Genomic DNA, 18282 nt, shown 5'->3' with positions numbered 1-18282 from the left:
AAAAAGGGCGATGACAGAGGCTCCATTATTTATCCCCTCACCAGGTTCTTGTACATCAAATTGAATCACCTGGTCACTCGTGAATCATGTTTGCCTTGTCTCCTGGGAATTTCTGTGAAAGATCAATGTTCTACCTTTTAAAGAATCCTACATTTTTATTACAGTTGATGTTCAGAACTTGTATTCTGTCATCCCACACAAGGTAGGGATGGAATGGTTTTGTGATTCTTCTCTGAGTGTGGGACAGGACAGGATGTGGTGAACACATCCGAGATCTTACTCTAATCGGTGCTTAAGAATAATTTCATCTAATTCAACGATGACCAACTTTTACAAAAAACTGGGGTTGCTATGGGCGGGGCCGCATGTGGTGGGTTGTTTGCTAATATCATAATCCAATGGGAAATAAAATATTTATTTAGTTCTGACTGTTTTATTGCCTGTGCCTTTTACATCCAATACCTGAATGACATCCTCAGCATGTGGGAGGGTGGTGCAGAAGATATTCATTCCCTCCTTGAATATATGAATTAAACACCAAATGTTTGAAATTCAGCATTACGAGCAACTCTTCTCATGTTGCCTGTCTTGATGTCTGGTAAGAGAAGTATTTTGATAATCAAAGGTTCACAGCCAAGATCTGTAGAAAAGAAACCTACTCAAACTTCCTCCACTTTACAGTTTTCATTCGATGGCCCAAAAGAGGGTGATAGTCAAAGGTCAGTTTGTATGGGTAGCCAGAATGACTATGGGTGAGGAAGTCTTCTGGGATGAATGTTTTTGCTGAAAAGCATGTTTATGAAATGAGGTTATCCCAGTAAGATAATTGACGATTTAATGGTTGAGGTCGTGAATAAATGGGAAAACGGACATTTCTCCTCTCTATTGGGTGGTCCAGTATCAACAAATACTTCCCAGGAAAACATCACAGTTTCTACTGAAAATTGGGCACTTTTCCAAAGGGTTGGGACCATGACCATATAAATGCCTTTATCGCAACTTTTTCATGTAATGGTATGACTATTAAAAGCATTCTTGAAAAGAATTGGCATTTTCTGAGACAAGATGGTGAATTGGGAGGTAAACTTGGTGTCAAACCACCTGTGGTGTTAAAGAAAGGCAGGAATCTTAAGATTGTTCTTGAATCCAGGCTTTATTCCAAAGCCCAAGGTTTGGGGATGAAGAAGTGCAGATGTTGTAATCATTGTACTGCTATTTTGGTGTGTGAACCACTCGGTATAAACACATGTTTATCAGAATAAACGGTCATTTCAGTTGTTCATCTAAAGGTGTAGTCTACGCTGCATGTTGTGTGAATTGCCCCATTTTTTATAATGACAAAACTGAGCACAGATTAAGAGGCAGGATCTATGAACGTCTACATGATATTCGAATGAAGAGAGGGACGAATGCCTTGTTTAAACACATTCAAATGTACTCTGGTCATGTGTTTAGATTTTGCATTCTTGAACAGTTCATCCAAGAACCAAGGGGTGGTCTGTGGAATGTGTTAATTAGAGAGATGGGAACTTCTTTGGCAGTTACGAACTAATGCCAATAACTACTCATGTTTGAATGACTCTATTTCTAGATCTAGCATTTTGAAACTTAAATCAATGCAGAGGTAATTACTCATGGACGAAAGTTGTGTATATGATATATATGTATATGTATATGTGTATATATATATATATATATATATATATATATATATATATGGGTATACTTTGTTTAAATGAAAGTGCATTTAAACATATTTTACTTTCCCGAGCTGAATCCACCAAAGCTACATTGCAACGAATGCACAAATTCCTTTCCCTGTGAAAGGAACTACTTGGACACCATGGTGAACTGTGCCCTCTCTTCTGTTTAGTGCAATCTCTGAGTTGGTGTATTCAGGTAGGGGGGATGAAGCTCCCCACTTTGTTGGGTTTACTTTTCCTCCATTTTGGTTCATTACCATAGTGGCCAAGTGGTTCCTTACACAGAGAAAGGAATTTGGCAGTCTGTGCGTTTGTTGTAATGATTCAGTGGATTCAGCTCGGGTAAGTAAAATTTGTTTAAACGTACTTTTCATTTAAAGGAAGTAGATCCATATATTTATATATTTTTTATATATTCTATTTTTTTTTTATATTATCGGGTGCCCCCTAGCTAATCATTGTTAACTTCCCCTTAGACAGCATCTTTAATGGTATTACGGTTCTGATTTTAGATTGGGTAAAAGGACATTTAACAACAATGTGAATGGACATTTGCTAGCTGGTGATTGATTGGTTTACTCTTCTCTCCTTTTTTTCCATTCCTGTTTGAGATTGGTCATTTTTTGGTGATAAGTGATTGGACAAGATAGTAGGGGTGTGATGAATGCTAACTTTTTGATTGGTGTCTTCACACACCTAGTGATTGGACTATTTTTCAATCAAAAGACTGGATTGGTTAATTGTTTTTTATTTAATGTAGTGAATGCAATGGCTCATTATCTGAGGAAGTTTCATAATACGAGACAAAAGCAGTTATCATGGTAATTAACTTGTGGTTTTTACTGTGTTTTTGGTGGTGTTGCTCGTTCTTGGATTTAACTTGCATCCTTATTAAAGGAGTTTGTATTCGTGAACCATGGATGGGGTGCCATGTTTTTTGCTTTTAGTTCAGTTTGTGTTTGCTTTATTCCTGGTGCTGAGTTGACTATATGTCAGAGTCATATCTTGAGACACTAGGGAAGAGCTTCCTCAGCCATCCTGGACACAAAGTACATGGTTATATATTATTTTAAGTATGCTATTGTCTACCTACAGGTTGTTGCATGTGATGTTGTACACTTTCTAGAATGTCCCTTCAGTGAGACTAGTTTCTGCACTGTCCATTTTACTTATGGAATATTCCAAAAACATTCGGAGATTACAGCAGGGTTGCCATACCTCTTTAGATTCTGGTAGGTATTGATATATTTTTCCTGAAAACAAAATGTTTTCAACGCAACAGATGAACAAAAAGTTTCTGTTTCGTACACCTTACTGTTTTCTTTGACTTCCAGAAAATTACATATCTACACTGTCCAATGTAATGTTTTTTTGTACTTAAGTTGGGACTGATGTTAAATCTGAGTTCATGTTTTGTACTTTGTTTCTCCTCATGATAGAATTTGTAAGTCTGGCCATTGGTCTTTTATTTCTTGTTTAACAGAGATAAAATGTATGCTTTATAGTTTAGATTTGAGCTGTTCCCTTTTCCTAGTCCTTAAGCATTTCTTAAAGGTCTTCTTAATTTGTACTTGATAATTTTTTTTTTAGCAATGTTTTGCTGTTTAGTTACCTCTGGTTTCTGAATCACTGAAATGCTATTATTGCTGGTAAATTACATCAGACAAGGGACTTTCTTCCACTGTTGAAACGTGATGTCTGCATTGCTGATATACTTGGAATTGAAATTTAATGTTGGGGTACTTCCTTTTAGAGAGAAGTTCTCTCTTTGTGGGTTTGCATTTGAAATTATAACGGTCAGAAGATGAGCACTTGAACTTCCTATTAAATCACAAAGTAACCCTTCACTACAAAATTATACAGTTGTAAGGTCTATGGTCGACTAGCTAGTATCAGTATTCCAGAATTTTATATACAGATTCTGAGGGGAAAAGGTCTAAGGATGTATAAGGACTTTTGGAAAACTTTTTAAAACAAATAAAATGTTCTTAGAAAGATGTTTCTTATTTTTGTTCAGTTTATTAGACATATGCTAAAGCCATGCTGAAAGTGCAGTCTTTGTTTAAATGCTTTTTGTGCACAGTATAACTAAAGCTTCGTCTTTCTTCCACCATTACTGTGTTTTTTTTCTGGTTATATTTCTGAAGGTGGGATCTTTGAGAGAGTCTTATAGGAAGACAGAATCCTAGAGAATTTTTAACTTTGTTTTTTTTCCCCAAGGAATTTGTAAAGCACAGCAACAATTTTTAAACTGACCTTGTTGTCAAAGTTAAAAGTCTCAAGGGAAACTGATTTTCTTAACTAGATGTTAATCTGCATAGGTTTAATATCTAAACAAATAGACATTATTAGGTATCTAAAGGGTATTTGAAGCTCTTTCACTTGATATGGTGCTGCAGTTAGTGTTGTTGCCTCACAGCAAGAGGTTCTGTGGTTAGATTCTCAACTGGGGTGCCTTCTGTGCGGTGTCTGTTTGTCCTCACTGCGTTTGTGTGGGTTTCCTACCACATTACAAAGACATGTTTCTGGAGCATTTCTCAATGGGCCTGCACTGAAAAAGGGCTCTGTCCCAGTCGGACTTTCCCAGTAAATAAATATAGACAAGGATGATATGGCTACTGTGAAGGATACTGACACTGCTAATTTGAGGTGCATTAAACTCATGGAAAGATTAACTAAGCACTGCAGTGAGATGCTATATTAAGAAGTTATATTTTTCTAGCAGTGGCAGTGAGAGCTGTAAATTTATTAATGTTTATAGTTGTCTACCAGAATAATGTAAATGAACAGATGATGACTGTATTGTGTAAATCCAATTTGGAGAGTTCTGATGAGTATTTTTCATTTTTTGTTAGATATGACTTATTTTGGATTTAAGCATGGTAATGTGTTTTTATTTTCTCAATGACTACTATTTATGTGTGCTTAACAGTAATGATAAAAACTGGAGTGAGTATCTGGTAAAATCCAGAATTATTCAGCATATTTTAAAAATGGCACATGACATAACCTGTTTAATTTAATTTAAATCTGCTGTCATTTTACTTATAGTTAGGAGACAAGCTTGGCTTAAGAGTCAGCTTTATCTAGAAAATATAGCTTTCCTGTTTTAGATGGTATGTTACTTAATTCTGAATTATCTACTTAATTTATGAGCTTTAGGTGGTACGTTATTTAATTCTGAATTATGTACCTAATTTATGAGCTTTAGATGGTACGTTATTTAATTCTGAATTATCTACCTAATTTATGAGCTGGAGGATAAGAATAAGAAAAATAAAAGCTGCTTACTTATCTGTGCATCTTTCCTCAGATTCCTTTACTTTTTCAATTTTGGTGAAATTAATCTTTTTTTTAGAACCAGAGGTTCTGATTTGCAGTCTTCATGAGGAGGGACAACTTGTTATATCTTAACTGTGTGGCAGAATTTGGTACTGTTAAAGTGAAGGTTATTCAATACATGGTTTTAACCTTAGAGGAGACAAGTACAAGAAAGAACAAGAATGTAAATTAATTGTATTTAATATTTGTATTAACATATTATTTTACACTTGTACATTTTGCAGTAGTAACTTAACTTGATTAAATTTGGTATTGATTAGGTATTTAAAATAGCAATAGGAAATTTATTGATAAAATGTGTTTTAAATAGTTTTTTGAAGCAGGGACGCATGTTTGTTTTAGAACATGAAAGTTACAAAAACAGTGCCATTTGTTTTTTAATTCACTTGTTGAGAACGCTTTAATTAATAATTGCTTAATTGTATTATTGAAGCATTAACTTTGTTATTTAAGGGCAAGAGCTCTGTGTTTTAATTTATCTGAAGTCACAATACCTACTGTGATGAAAAGCGCTTTATGTGTTTTAAAATCGTATCTGTTTTTATAAACCTGCACCTGGTTTCCTCTTTTTGCAGTCCAGCATTTGAAGTTTTGTGGTATTCAACTTCTTGGTTTGTGGTTGTTTACTGGGTAGTGTCCGACTGGGCCAGTAGCATGTTTTCAGCAGATACCCAGGGAGAAAAGCTCCAATAAAGCAAGACATATGATAATAATGACATACAAAGCAATAAAGAACTTACAATAACTAGCTCTGACAGATACAATACATGAATTAGCTGAGTTCATTACATCATAGGAGCGAAATTAGAAATGAGAGCAACAGAAATTCTTGATAAGTGAGTAAACTTTGATTAATCAGCTGGCATAGAACATGAAAAAATGATTACATAGTGTGTGAAGAGGGTATAATATAAATATTAAAAAGAGATTTAAATTTACAAGGAGAAAGACAAAACATTTTTATGAGGGCAAAAAGTAACTACTGGTATAAGAGGAGGAAGAGTAATGGTGGGAAGAAAATTGTAGGAGAGAGGAACAATTATCCAGGAGGACTACAAGGGCAGATCCAGTTGCTTTTAAGATATTCTTTTATTTTATTTTTAAAAGAGGGATGGCAGGTGTTTTGTATGTTTTGGGGAAGAGCATTCAAATATTTCGCTGTTTTGTTTGAGTAGAGGGAGTCACTGTGGTAGTTATGAGGTTATGTGATTTTGAGCAGAGTCCTATTGGATGACCTAAGGGACCTGCTGTTGACCTGTATTTGAACCAAGGTTGAGAATCCGGGGCAGTGATTAGGGCTATGTATTATTTTGTGGATGTGGGTAAGTTGGTTTAATGTTAACAGGTTTGGATGTTCTAGCCAGTTTAGTTGTTGAAGAGCAGAACAGTAGAGCTTTATGGATGATTGGCGGCAAATTTAGCAATTTTGTTACATCAGGACTCAAGGTTGTGAACGTCAGACTTGTCTAGGTTGTGAAGATGTGTGAGCAATAGAGAAAGGCACATAGAAGATGAGATCTAGCAGTGGCTAGTTTGGCTTGGTGGGTTAGGTAAGGTTTGGCCCTGTAGAGAGTGCCGAGTTTAGCATGGACTTTTTTGATAGGGAGGGAGATATGGATATCAAATTTGAGGCAGTCATCTATTGTTATACCTAGGAGGTTTGCCTGGTTTGTAGGCTCAATTTTGGAACCATTGGCTGATTGTATAGTGAGGGGTGGGGATTGGTGCATGATTGTTTTGTTTGTAAAAATCATTAACTTAGTCTTATTAGGGTTAAGGATAAGTTAGTGGTTTTGATAGGTAAGTTTCAGTTTCCTGGAACGCTTAGTGTTTTTTCTAGAAGCTATTGTGAGACTATTTGTCCATTGTTCATTTGTTAATGAATAGAGTTTGTGAAAGATAATACGGCTGTGTTAGTGTTGTATTGGGGTCTAAAAACCGTGCTACCTATTTGATAGGAGGTTGTTGCTGGTTAGGTGGTTGAGGAGTTGTAGTTGAATACATTTCTCTAGGATTTTGGCTAAGGGTGGAAGGATAGCAATGGGGCGGTAGTTAGAGATATCTGTAGAAGGGCCACCCTTGTGGAGGGGGATGATGTGAACAACTTTCCTGAGTTGGGAAAGTTGTTCAGAGAGAGAATGGTTGATTAGTATTGCGATGGGATAGGCAATGGATGATGCTGCTAGTTTTAGAAAGTCATTTGGAAGTTGGTCGGCAGCAAGGCAGCAGGGCTTAAGTTTACTTAGGAGTTTTTTAATGTAATAAGTTTGAATGGGTTTAAAGGAGAAAGAGTTTGTTGCACTAGCAGTTGAAAATGGGAGTGTGAGAGGTAGCTGTTGGTAGCCCGCAAGTAGAGAGATGATAGAATTAATAAAATACGAGTTTGTGTGAGACTAAGGGTTCTGAGGTATTTGTTGTTGTAGGACAGGGGATGGGGGTTTTACCACTGTTGAGGAGGTGGTTGACTGATTGCCAGAATATTTGTGGGTTGTGCAAGAATTTTTGTTGAGAGGTTTAGAAATACTTTTTGTCAGTGTTTATTTTTCTCTTAGTTTGTTTTCTTAATTGCTGATCAAGTCCGTCTTGTTTTTGGTGGACTGGTATAGGGCCCTGGCTCTGTCCCTTTGTTCAATCAATAGTTTGGATTCATGGGAAAACCATGGGAGTTGTTTGGAATTGGTACAAAGTTTTGTGAAGGGGGCTAGAGTATTTAGTATTTGAAGAAAACTGTTTAAAAAATTCTACTCCTTGGTCCAGGTTTAGAGCATTTAATGGTGACCAATCGCAATGATTTAGTAATAGATTAAATGGGTCTGGGGAGAAATGCTTCTAATTCCGGATGTATTTGATAGGACTGTAGGACTGAGTTTGAATTTTGTTTTCTGAGAAGGAATGTGGGGGCATGGTTACTGATGGTGATGGGAAAGGAGTAACCCAGGTTTGGCTTGTTAGTTAATATCCAGTCAAGTAATTACTCTTCTTTTTGAGTGTTTGTCAGTGCGTGTGGGACAGTTTATACCTCTGGAGAAATTGTACAGATTGATAAAGTTGTTAGGGCAGTTTGAGGCGCAGGAGAGCCAGTCTAGGTTAAAATCACCTAAGATGATAGTTTCCTGATTGAAAGAGTGGGTGGACCAAGAGAGGAGGCATTCTATGCTGGGAAGATTGTTGCCGGGGGCAGGTAGGCTGCTATGATATTCATAATTTTGTGGGGATTAATTTGCAGGCAAGTAATAAGAATTTCTGCGTTGGGAATGTCTAGGGGTAAGCAGTTTATTTTTTCTAGTTTTAGAGCGTTTTTAAACATAATTGCTTCACCACCACCTCTTTTGGTTAGTCTGTCTTGTTTAATAACATTATAACTGTTGAAGGTAATTTCTGAGTCTTTGATGTGGGGTTTTAACCCAGTCTCTGTTATGATTGCTATGTCAGGAGAGTGGGTGGCTAGAATAGCATGAAATTCAGTAATTTTGTTTACAAGGCTTCTAAGGTTGAAATTGGTTATTAGTAGTTAGTTGGTAGGGAGTTATGAACCATTGGGCCAGAGGGAGTTTGGTTGGGAGAATATGAATGGGAGTCTGGGAGGAGGAGTTGAATTGGAGGCGAGTCATTGTTGGGTCCTGGGTTGGAATGGATATCAGCTTGTAATTTGATTTGCTAGGGGAATGCAGAAATAAGTGTTTCAATTTGGGGATAGCTTGATGGCATCTCAGAAGGGGCAGTTGTGGGTTTGGGGATTGTATTACTTTGAGTGGAAGGAGGAGAGAGTTTGAAATATTGTATAGTTGTGGGCTGATGTAGCTGTAGGGTTTGGTTGGGGGTAGATGATTTGGTAATGGTTTGAGCAGGGGAGTGATGGTAATTGATGCAGTAGTTGAGGGGGTCTGTGGCATTATAGGATAATTAGAGGAAACCTGCTATTAATGTATAGAGGTAAGAAGAGTAATAGAGATGCATGTTGGCAGACTTCTCAACCTTTTAGAGACAAAGCCATATATAAAAGTGGGACAAAGGCTCAAAAATAGGGACAATTTTAAAATATTACTCTTACAAACTTAGAAAGTTGGTAGAATAACAGGTTTTGCTTTATGAATTTTCTGAAGGGTATAAAGTCTGAAACTGAAATGTATGTCATTGTTTTCCAGCTTCAGTATTTAATAATTTGCCACTAATTTGCCAGAAAACCACAATTTTATGAAAAATGGACCAAATATATGAGGCAAAAATCTGAACATTCTGCGAAAATCTGTATAGTTGAGATGTATGCATATTAGGGGATGGGATAGAGAGGAGAGAAAAAGGAATGGGATAGAGAGGAGAGAAAAATAAGTAAATGGGGGTAGGGCTGAGATATATTTTGGGGTGTAGAATATTGAGATGTTGGGGATAAGATCATAATCATAAGATACATAATTGCCTGAATTACATTTCATTGGGTTTCTTTGCAGCTAAGCAGATTTACTCAATGTTTGAGTTGGAGTGGACTGAAAATACGTGTTTGTATATATGTTGTGGGGTCACCTATCCCATGTAGGGCATTTGCCCTTGCATCCGCTAATATAACAACAAATTGCAAGGTTTCACAGCCTCATGGCTGGCTATTGGTAGGTTATTCTGTCTCAGAGGATGCCAGTACTTGGAGCAGCGCTGAACTTAGTCCAAGAGTTTTTTTTTGACTCTGTCAAAGCATGCACAATATAAACTAGCCTTTTAACTTCTCAACCCATTTTGTCCCTGCTTTAGTGACCACTGCTTATTTTAGTATATTTTCAGCTAAAAACTTCTATCAAAACTATAAGACCATCACCTACAGAGTACTAAACCAAGATAATGAATCCGATGTATGGGCAGAGGTTTTCAGCACTGTCTGGTTACTAATTAAGTGAGGAATATTATGCAGTACTTTCTCAACATTCTCCTGCCACTACCGGAAAAATACTATCCTGTCAAACCAGAAGCGTCAAAGGAATCCCTGCACAATAGTTTTCTCAAGAGCTGCAGAAGCCATTAGACTGTGGTATCTGGAAGTGCTACTTAATCCAAGGGGGTTTGTGAGAAAATAACAACTATGGCTTAGGATACTAGGTATGTAATTATCCTTCTTCACAGTTTTGCTTTTCACATCTCCCAAGCACCTTACCGATGGCTCCCCTACCTTTAGCCACTTGGCCATTTGTTACAGCAAAATGGGAGCTGGGTGTTCCTGGTATAGGAGAGAGCCCTATAACTCATTCATTCATTCTTTCCCTCCCATGGATTTCTAGCCCTATGATTCATTCATTTTTTCCTTCCCATGAATTTCTGTCGGCCCTTTGTTCCATGCCAAGCGCTGGGTAACAGGTAGTGGGGCAGGTTCCTTGTCATGGGGTTTGGCCTACACCCTCCCATTGGGAGAACACCACTCCCCCTGAGCCTGTAGCTGCTTCCTCCTGAAGTAAACCATACTTTCACAATTCACTTGGGTTGCATAGTGAAAATGCAATGTTGTTGGAGTGGGCTTGGCCAATTAGCAACTCCACTAAATGGATACCCAGTGCTCCTGCGAAGTGTCACTTTTTAGTGGGCCATAACCACCTTGCTCCTGCCCAGAATAGGAGAGCCAATAGCGACTACTCCCTCCCCTCCATTCATCTCCTACAGGCACTCAAACTGCTAACCAAACACTAGTTACTTGCAGTAAGTTGGGGCTTTCTCACCAAACTAACTATCCTACACACTTAATTACTGATTCAGAATTGACTGCAGAAGTGTTTGTAGAGTGTGTCTTTTTTTATTTCAGCAACTTAACTTCTCTTCTTCTCAGATAGGGCCTAGTTTCTCTGCTGAAACCATTTACCCTTTTAAACTGATTTCCAGTTTAAAATGGCTACCTTATCACAGATTAATAAATGTCTGCAGAATGTTGTTCTTATGGCAAGGGTTGGTCTGATGGCCTTTATCTGAAATAAATAAATAATGCAATCAATCTTGTGGTTCTGCTGCCGGATGATCATGATGATTCTTGGCTAGTGGGCCCATTTGTTTCCCCATCACTGGCAGAGCAGGTTGTCTGGGAGGAGTTGTCATGTGGGTATCCATCAGAGGTGGTTTGAAGTTAATTTCTTCTTCCTAACCCCCCCCCCCACTTGTGTCACCCGGTCACCACAATGAGTGGCACATGCAATCGCCATCAGCACTGCTACACCTCTCCCTTATGTCAGGAGTGAAATCAGTATGTGTGACTTGCCCAACCACAGGAGGCACTGCAATGTTTCCCTGGTCTTCACCAATGAAATCAACTTGCATGCTCGTGTCTCTGAAGATGTGAGTATAAAATAAGACACACTCACCAACCTATGTTTCAGAGTGGAATTTAAGGAATGGGTAGTGGAAATTATTCAGCAGTTATTAGGGAAGATATACATTTCTTCTGAAAATACTGCTAGGGAGTGGGATAAAATCAAATTGGAGTTTAAAAATAGGGTAGAAATAAAAGAAAGATATGGTTAAAAAGTAACAAGTCTTTTTATTTCATTACCCTACATTTTTATTTTAGTTATTATTGGCGCTTAATCTAAAATAATTATTGGAAGCATATCAAAGATTTCAATTAAATGCATGCATACGTTCCTGTGAAAATATAATTTCTCCCTAGCCTAGCCCAGTTTTTTTAACTTGGAGAATAATATATAAATTCTGTCTGAGCACCTACTACTGAATTTATATCTTCCGTACCAAATATCTTCATAAATTTCTTCAAAAGTCTTCTCTCTTGATATATTTTCCTTTCTAGGTCTACCAGATATATCCTCACTCTTGCAAATCAAATTCCAGTCCCTACATATAAGTAGTATACCCTGCTGAGAGTTGATTACTTCTCCCAGAATTTTGTTATGCTCCATTGTAACAGTTTAGGTGAAATGTAAATACATGCCGGCATAATCCTCCTCTCTCACCGGTAGCCACTTACTACTACAAATTTACCATTGTTACATTTTTTTCCTGTCTTCTGTCACATTTGGAGCTCCTATAGCAATTACTATAAATACTCCCCTTTTTCTCTGTCCCTGATATTCCACTGAAAAGACATCCTGAAATCCTTTTTTTTAATCAAATTTGCATGCTCATTTCTTTCCAAATGTGTCTCCTACTCTTTTTTTTGTATGTACATGTGAGACCATTCACATTCAAAGATAATATAGAAAGTGTTGCCATTATAATAAGTTATTATTCCACCAGTTGTGTAAGATTTTTTTAAAGTCTAGTTTCAGCTGTTTAATATGCGTATACTGTTTGTCAGGTTGATCTTTTATACAGTTGTTTCCTGTCATATCCATTTGAACCTGTGTCATATCTTACAAGTCTTTTTCTTCTAATGAAAACCATCAAACCAAAAACAAGCACCTCCTATAATTTAATAACTTAATACAAACACACCAACCTTTGTACATCTTCAAATAATGAAGTTTAACCTTCCTAATAAGAGCAGTTGTCCCAGATTGACAGCTACACCCACATGCTTGAATTAACCTGTAATGAAGGTTATCCATGTTAAGATGCATGGTACATATAGCCTGTGCTTTTGCTTAAACTAGGTGCTGTCTGTTTTTGTCTTATCTTTGTTCCTCTCCCAACAGCTTGAATGCTTTCAGAAAATTATCTTTTGCCACTGAAAGAAAAAAAGTATTCTGTTTTTTTTCCTTCTCAGCTTGTCTCCATAGATCTTGAGAACCAGATACACAGTTTAAGCTACAAGCCACTCATGTTGCAGTGTGAACATTTATTTGCTAAAGGAAACATTTTCATTATATTCAGTGTTCTTTTATTTACTTGTTTCCACTTAAAACCTGTTGTTAGATCAAGCCAAGGGCCTTAATCCACCCTTATGTGGAAGGTAAGAAAAAGCATACCAGTTTTACTTGTATCATGCTGTTTTGTCCAGGCTTTCTTCTGTTTTTACATTAGAGTGCTTGCATTTTTTGAAACTGAACAAGAAGAAAGAAGGAAGAAAAAAGAGGGCGCCCATTTAATATCTCTATTACACACCAACAAACTGAAAAAGCTTTACTATATAGTATGCAGTATATGTCATGTTCTATAAAGATGTTAAGAACAAAAATTGTTTTACCTACAGTTGCCGGTTTCCTTCTTCTCCCCCCCCCCTCCATAATGTTCATGAAATGTTAATGACATAAAGTAAGGTGTATACTTTGGAGTCGTCCTACAAGTTTAACAAAGTAAAAAAAAGTCCAATATTCCCAGTTTTTCTTGTTCCACCATATTTCAAAAATGTGATTGAATCTTTGTAATCCTACATTTATTAATTTCCAAGTTGCTAGTTTGCTTCCTGTTGATCTCAATCTCCCAAATCCAGTCTCTGGTTAATTTCCAACATACTCCTGGTTATGCTATTAAACACCTGTGCTTTTGTTTGCCACTCAAGCATTTTCATTTGGAATATGGTTAAAGGTTTCACTGGCATAGTTTCTCTGAGCTTTATTATCAGAAGAAGAAGCATAAACCCCTTCTGTTTGATAGCCCACTTTTTGTAGGACAAACTTTTGTATTTTCTCAATATGTTCTGCATCAAAAAATGACTGACCTTCCAGGAAAAAAATATTCTGAAGATAGCTGGATATAGCAGCTTGAATCTCACACCTGCTTCTCAACATTCCCTGATTGCTGGTGTGAAATATTGAAAGACTCCCGACCCAGCTAGACAGAATTTTGTAGATAATTCTGTCATTGTAAATATTAATATAATCCACAGGCTTAGTTTACAAGTGTAATGAGAACTATATGTTATGATTAAACTGTATGTTGTACTGAGCTTCAGAAATGTAACAACAGTGCCCCCTGTGGGAAGAAAGACAATAAGTGAAGCATTTTATGACTGTTTGATCTCAGACAGGATGTCTGGACCAGCAAATTCTTTCTGTTGTTTTGAGACCAGAGTTAATTGCTAGATTTTATATGTATAATGTATTTTATTGCTGTGGCTTCCTGGACAGGTACAAGCTTAGTAAGAAATGTAAATTTTTAGTTTCTGGTAGCCTGGGAACCAGAGAAGCGTAAAAAATGATGTAATGTGAAATGACACAGCAGCACTGTATTATCAATTTAAGACTTTCTCAGAGAGAATTAAGCAGTTTGGATTTTGTCTGAACCTGAACACATCTGCTCAGCAGCACTCTGCCTTTGCTCTGTGTGTATGCAAGTTTATTTAGAACTTTCTAATTCTCTTAGAAATAGATAAAAATAGTAAGATTAGACTAGCTGTTTTCTATATTTATGTCAGACTATCCTATAGTATTATTTTAAAATTGCTGTGTCTGAACTCTTGACTAGCACTGTGTTGAATTGAAGAGATTTGTCTTGTGTCTTTATTTTTTATTAAGTATTTTTAAACCTTTCAACTGTGGCTGTTTTGTGTAGAGATAATTTAAGCTCTAGATTATTTGCATGTATTTAGTGATACTGTACTAAGCCACTCCAATAGCTTTAGGGCAGGGTCACACTTACTATTTGGATAATAATATTGCACAATAAAATTGGATACCCTTTGGTAAGGGCCTTATTAGTAGCTGCTGTTAGTGGTTGGTGGCAGCGATATTTCAAAAATGTGATTGAATCTTTGTAATCCTACATTTATTAATTTCCAAGTTGCTAGTTTGCTTCCTGTTGATCTCAATCTCCCAAATCCAGTCTCTGGTTAATTTCCAACATACTCCTGGTTATGCTATTAAACTCCTGTGCTTTTGTTTGCCACTCTGGGCAAGAAGGGGGCATAGCTGGAGAACCTGTGCCAGCCTTTCCCAGGAGTGTTTGTGCAGTATGATGCAAATAATTGCTTCAAAAAAGCATCTTTTCAGCAAGATTTTTGAAAGTTTAATTTATACCATCTCACAGTGGATATGTAGCTTGGGTGGTATTGTGGAAACCTAAACTTGGGATTCTTGAATGACAAAAGATGGAACTAGAATAAGCAGAATCAGCTTTTCATAAAAGACCTTTGATAAAAATCAGGGTTCATAATACAGTCTGGTGGCACTAGGTTCTGATATCCTGTGCTTCCTAACACAGTAGAGAAGAAAAAACAAGCTGCAAAAACTGATATAACAAACACTTGGTAGAGAAAACCACTTTATAAAGCAAAGCTTTCGGGCAGAACCCTTCTTCAATACTAAAACATAACATCAAACATTTCACACTTTAAATACAGGTCATCAGTCACATGATCAGCAGCCATCAGTCACATGATCAGCAGCCAAAAGAAATCATGTGACAACAAAAACAAAACAGAATACAAAATATAAAACATATTATAAAACTTTAGAGCATAAAAGTCCATTCTATATAACATACATAATTCATGAACAATTACATCACAGTTTGGTATTTTGTAGTTTAACTAATATCGGTTTAAGGCTAACCATAATGTTCAAACCTGGTGGTGAATCAGCAGCAAGTCTCAATATCCATTCATATTCCTTAGTCTCTAATTGGTTATTAATGTCACCACCCCTTAATGTAGGATATACAATGTCAATCACCCTAAACTTAAATTTATGTTCATTACCAAAAATAGATATATGTTTATATAAGGCATTCTTATCATAGCATCTCCTAATCTCCGACTTATGTTCAGTAATACGCTCCTTCAATTTACGGGTAGTCTTACCCACATAAAACGAAGGACAGGAGACACATGTAGCCAAATAGACCACAGAAGATGTAGTGCAAGTAGCTTATACTTTAAACTTAAAAACATTACTATGAGTGGGATGTATAAAAGTGTCACTATCATTACTGAGAATATCAGCACAACACATACAATTAAAACACTTAAAAGTGCCACAGTTCACTGAAAAGGGTACGTGCATGGATCTACTAAAATCCTTGTAACATAACATGCTCTTAAGAGTCTTCATATTTCTATATGCCAAGCGTGGTTTATCACCCAGAATAGCCTTCAACTCATCAGAGGCCATAAGAATGGCCCAATTGTTAAATATAATTTCACCAAAATGAAAAAGCACCAGTGGAGGAAATAAAGCTCAGTCCTTCCTTAAAACACAGGTTTATTGTCCATAGGCACGACAAGTCAACCATACAAACATTAATCTCCACGAACGGATCCCAAGCACATTAACGCTATGTCTACACACTTGCATTTTCGTTTGTAACACTTCTTGGTGTTAAATATAATTTGTTTGCTAGAACCTGACTTTACATTAAACGAAGTAATATATCTAATGTAAAAAATTGTATCTTTATAAATTCAGCACTAGTAACTCCATTGTGTTGAATTATACTACTGGAACTGTTACCTTTAAAACCCTGTAAAGTCTCCTGGCGGTGTATGTGAACGCTATTCTAAGTATAAGAAGGCAACTGAATCTATTTTAAAGGAACTGAATGTGTTTTACTGCTTATGTAAATGCTCGCAAATGTTACTGACTTACATTTAATGTCTTTGTATCATAAACCATATGCGACCTAATTCTGTAATCATTTAAAGTAACTGGATGCTATTTTATGTACAAGAATGTGTTTTAAAGACTATGCAAAGGCCTGCACATGTTCCTGACTAACTCTAGGCATCTTTTAAGCATAATGCATTAGCGACCTAGAGCTGAACTCATTTAAAGTTATAATTTCAGTATCTGCTGTCTATTTAACAAAGCTGAAGTCATTAGATGCCATCTCATAGTATTTGAATGTTTCTCTTTAACTGCATACTTTATGGATTATGAAGACATTTGAGTGTGTTTGTGTCTAAAAGGATAGCTGTTGTAGCCTGCTAGTACTATTTTTCAACCTTTATTAACACTAATACTCATATCTCTCTCCTCACTTGTATCACAGGTAGCCCCTCCTTGCCTAGCTTCCTGTGGTTCCCAAGACCTAACAGCGCCCATCAGGACCATAAAAGAAAACTAAACCAGAAGCCTCAACTCTTCTTAAAAATCAGGGTAAATACAAAACATTAGTACCCTATTCAGAGAGAACTATACTGTCCTTGTCAAGAACCTGACACTCTATCTTGAGGACTTTAACAATACAAAGCCTGTAAAATTGTATCTTTATAAATTCAGCACTAGTAACTCCATTGTGTTGAATTATACTACTGGAACTGTTACCTTTAAAACCCTGTAAAGTCTCCTGGCGGTGTAGGCCACGCTCCTCGGGCTCCGCTCCCCTCCCTGCCCCTTATCCCACCGCCCCAGCATCCCTACTTTTATAGCTACAAATAGTCCCTCCCACTTTCCCACTTAACAAATCCAAGGCTCCTTGTCAAACTCCATAACTCCTCCCACCCCAAGGCCCAACCCTCTAATAAACCCAACACAAAGTCTCTTCCCCCACTCGTTACCCACTTCCCTACTTCAGTATGGCAAATTTCACTTATACTATTACCCCCATCATAATTTTAATTCTCATCACCACCTATATCCTAACAATATATGAAAACCAAACTCTTATAGGCATTCCTTTCCCTAAGTGCCACACCAACTCCCAATTTAATCTCCATGACAGTTATATAACACCCTCAATCTACCAGGCCAAAAATATATCCCCCAAAATAGTCCACCCGACACTTCAACACCCTAAAATCCCACATAACAAAACTAATCTCAAAATACTATTTAAACTACAAAGACTTTTAGTTTACTTGAAAAACTGTATGAATATCGATGGAGATATTCACCCAAACCCAGGTCCCACCACTATGCCAATCTCTAATACCTATAATTTAACCCGAAAACCTATTGACTCCCTTCTAATATTACACCTGAACCTAAGAAGCATTAACAACAAAATTCACAACCTTCACTCCATCATAGCTAGTCATTCCCCTGACATCATGTGTCTAACCGAAACATGGCTAAAACCCTCTACTAAGAATGAAGAGATCCTCCCACCCGGGTACAATATTCTCAGGGCTGATCGTACAAAGAAAAAAGGTGGAGGAATAGCTATTATGTTTAAAAATAAACTAAACATCCTTAAGAACCAAGTACAACCTCCTATGATCTCAAACCTAGAAATTATAGCCCTACAGATCTGCCTAAACACTCAAAAACGCATCAACCTTATTGTAACCTATATCCCGCCAGGGAAGAACACAGAAAACCTGGAGCAATCCCTGAGCTGGCTAGCCATCAACTACCCACAAGAAACCATAGTTCTTGGAGACGTCAACATTGACTGGTCTCTCTATTCTACCCATATAACTCCACAACCTATTAACCTA

At 37.0% G+C, this 18282-nt stretch overlaps 1 protein-coding gene across 2 annotated transcripts in view; it reads left to right on the top strand.

Annotated features, from left to right (window-relative positions):
- ZNF408 (zinc finger protein 408) overlaps positions 1-18282 on the top strand; it is a 301687-nt gene that overhangs the window by 168148 nt on the left and 115257 nt on the right. The gene's annotated exons all lie outside the window — the stretch shown is intronic.

This window comes from Protopterus annectens, chromosome 9.part0 (genome assembly GCF_019279795.1).
Source record: "Protopterus annectens isolate FY-2018-M chromosome 9.part0, PAN1.0, whole genome shotgun sequence".
Lineage (NCBI taxonomy): Eukaryota > Metazoa > Chordata > Ceratodontiformes > Protopteridae > Protopterus > Protopterus annectens.
The sequence above is the reverse complement of the archived record's forward strand: the minus strand, read 5'-3'. Positions and strand labels throughout refer to the sequence as shown.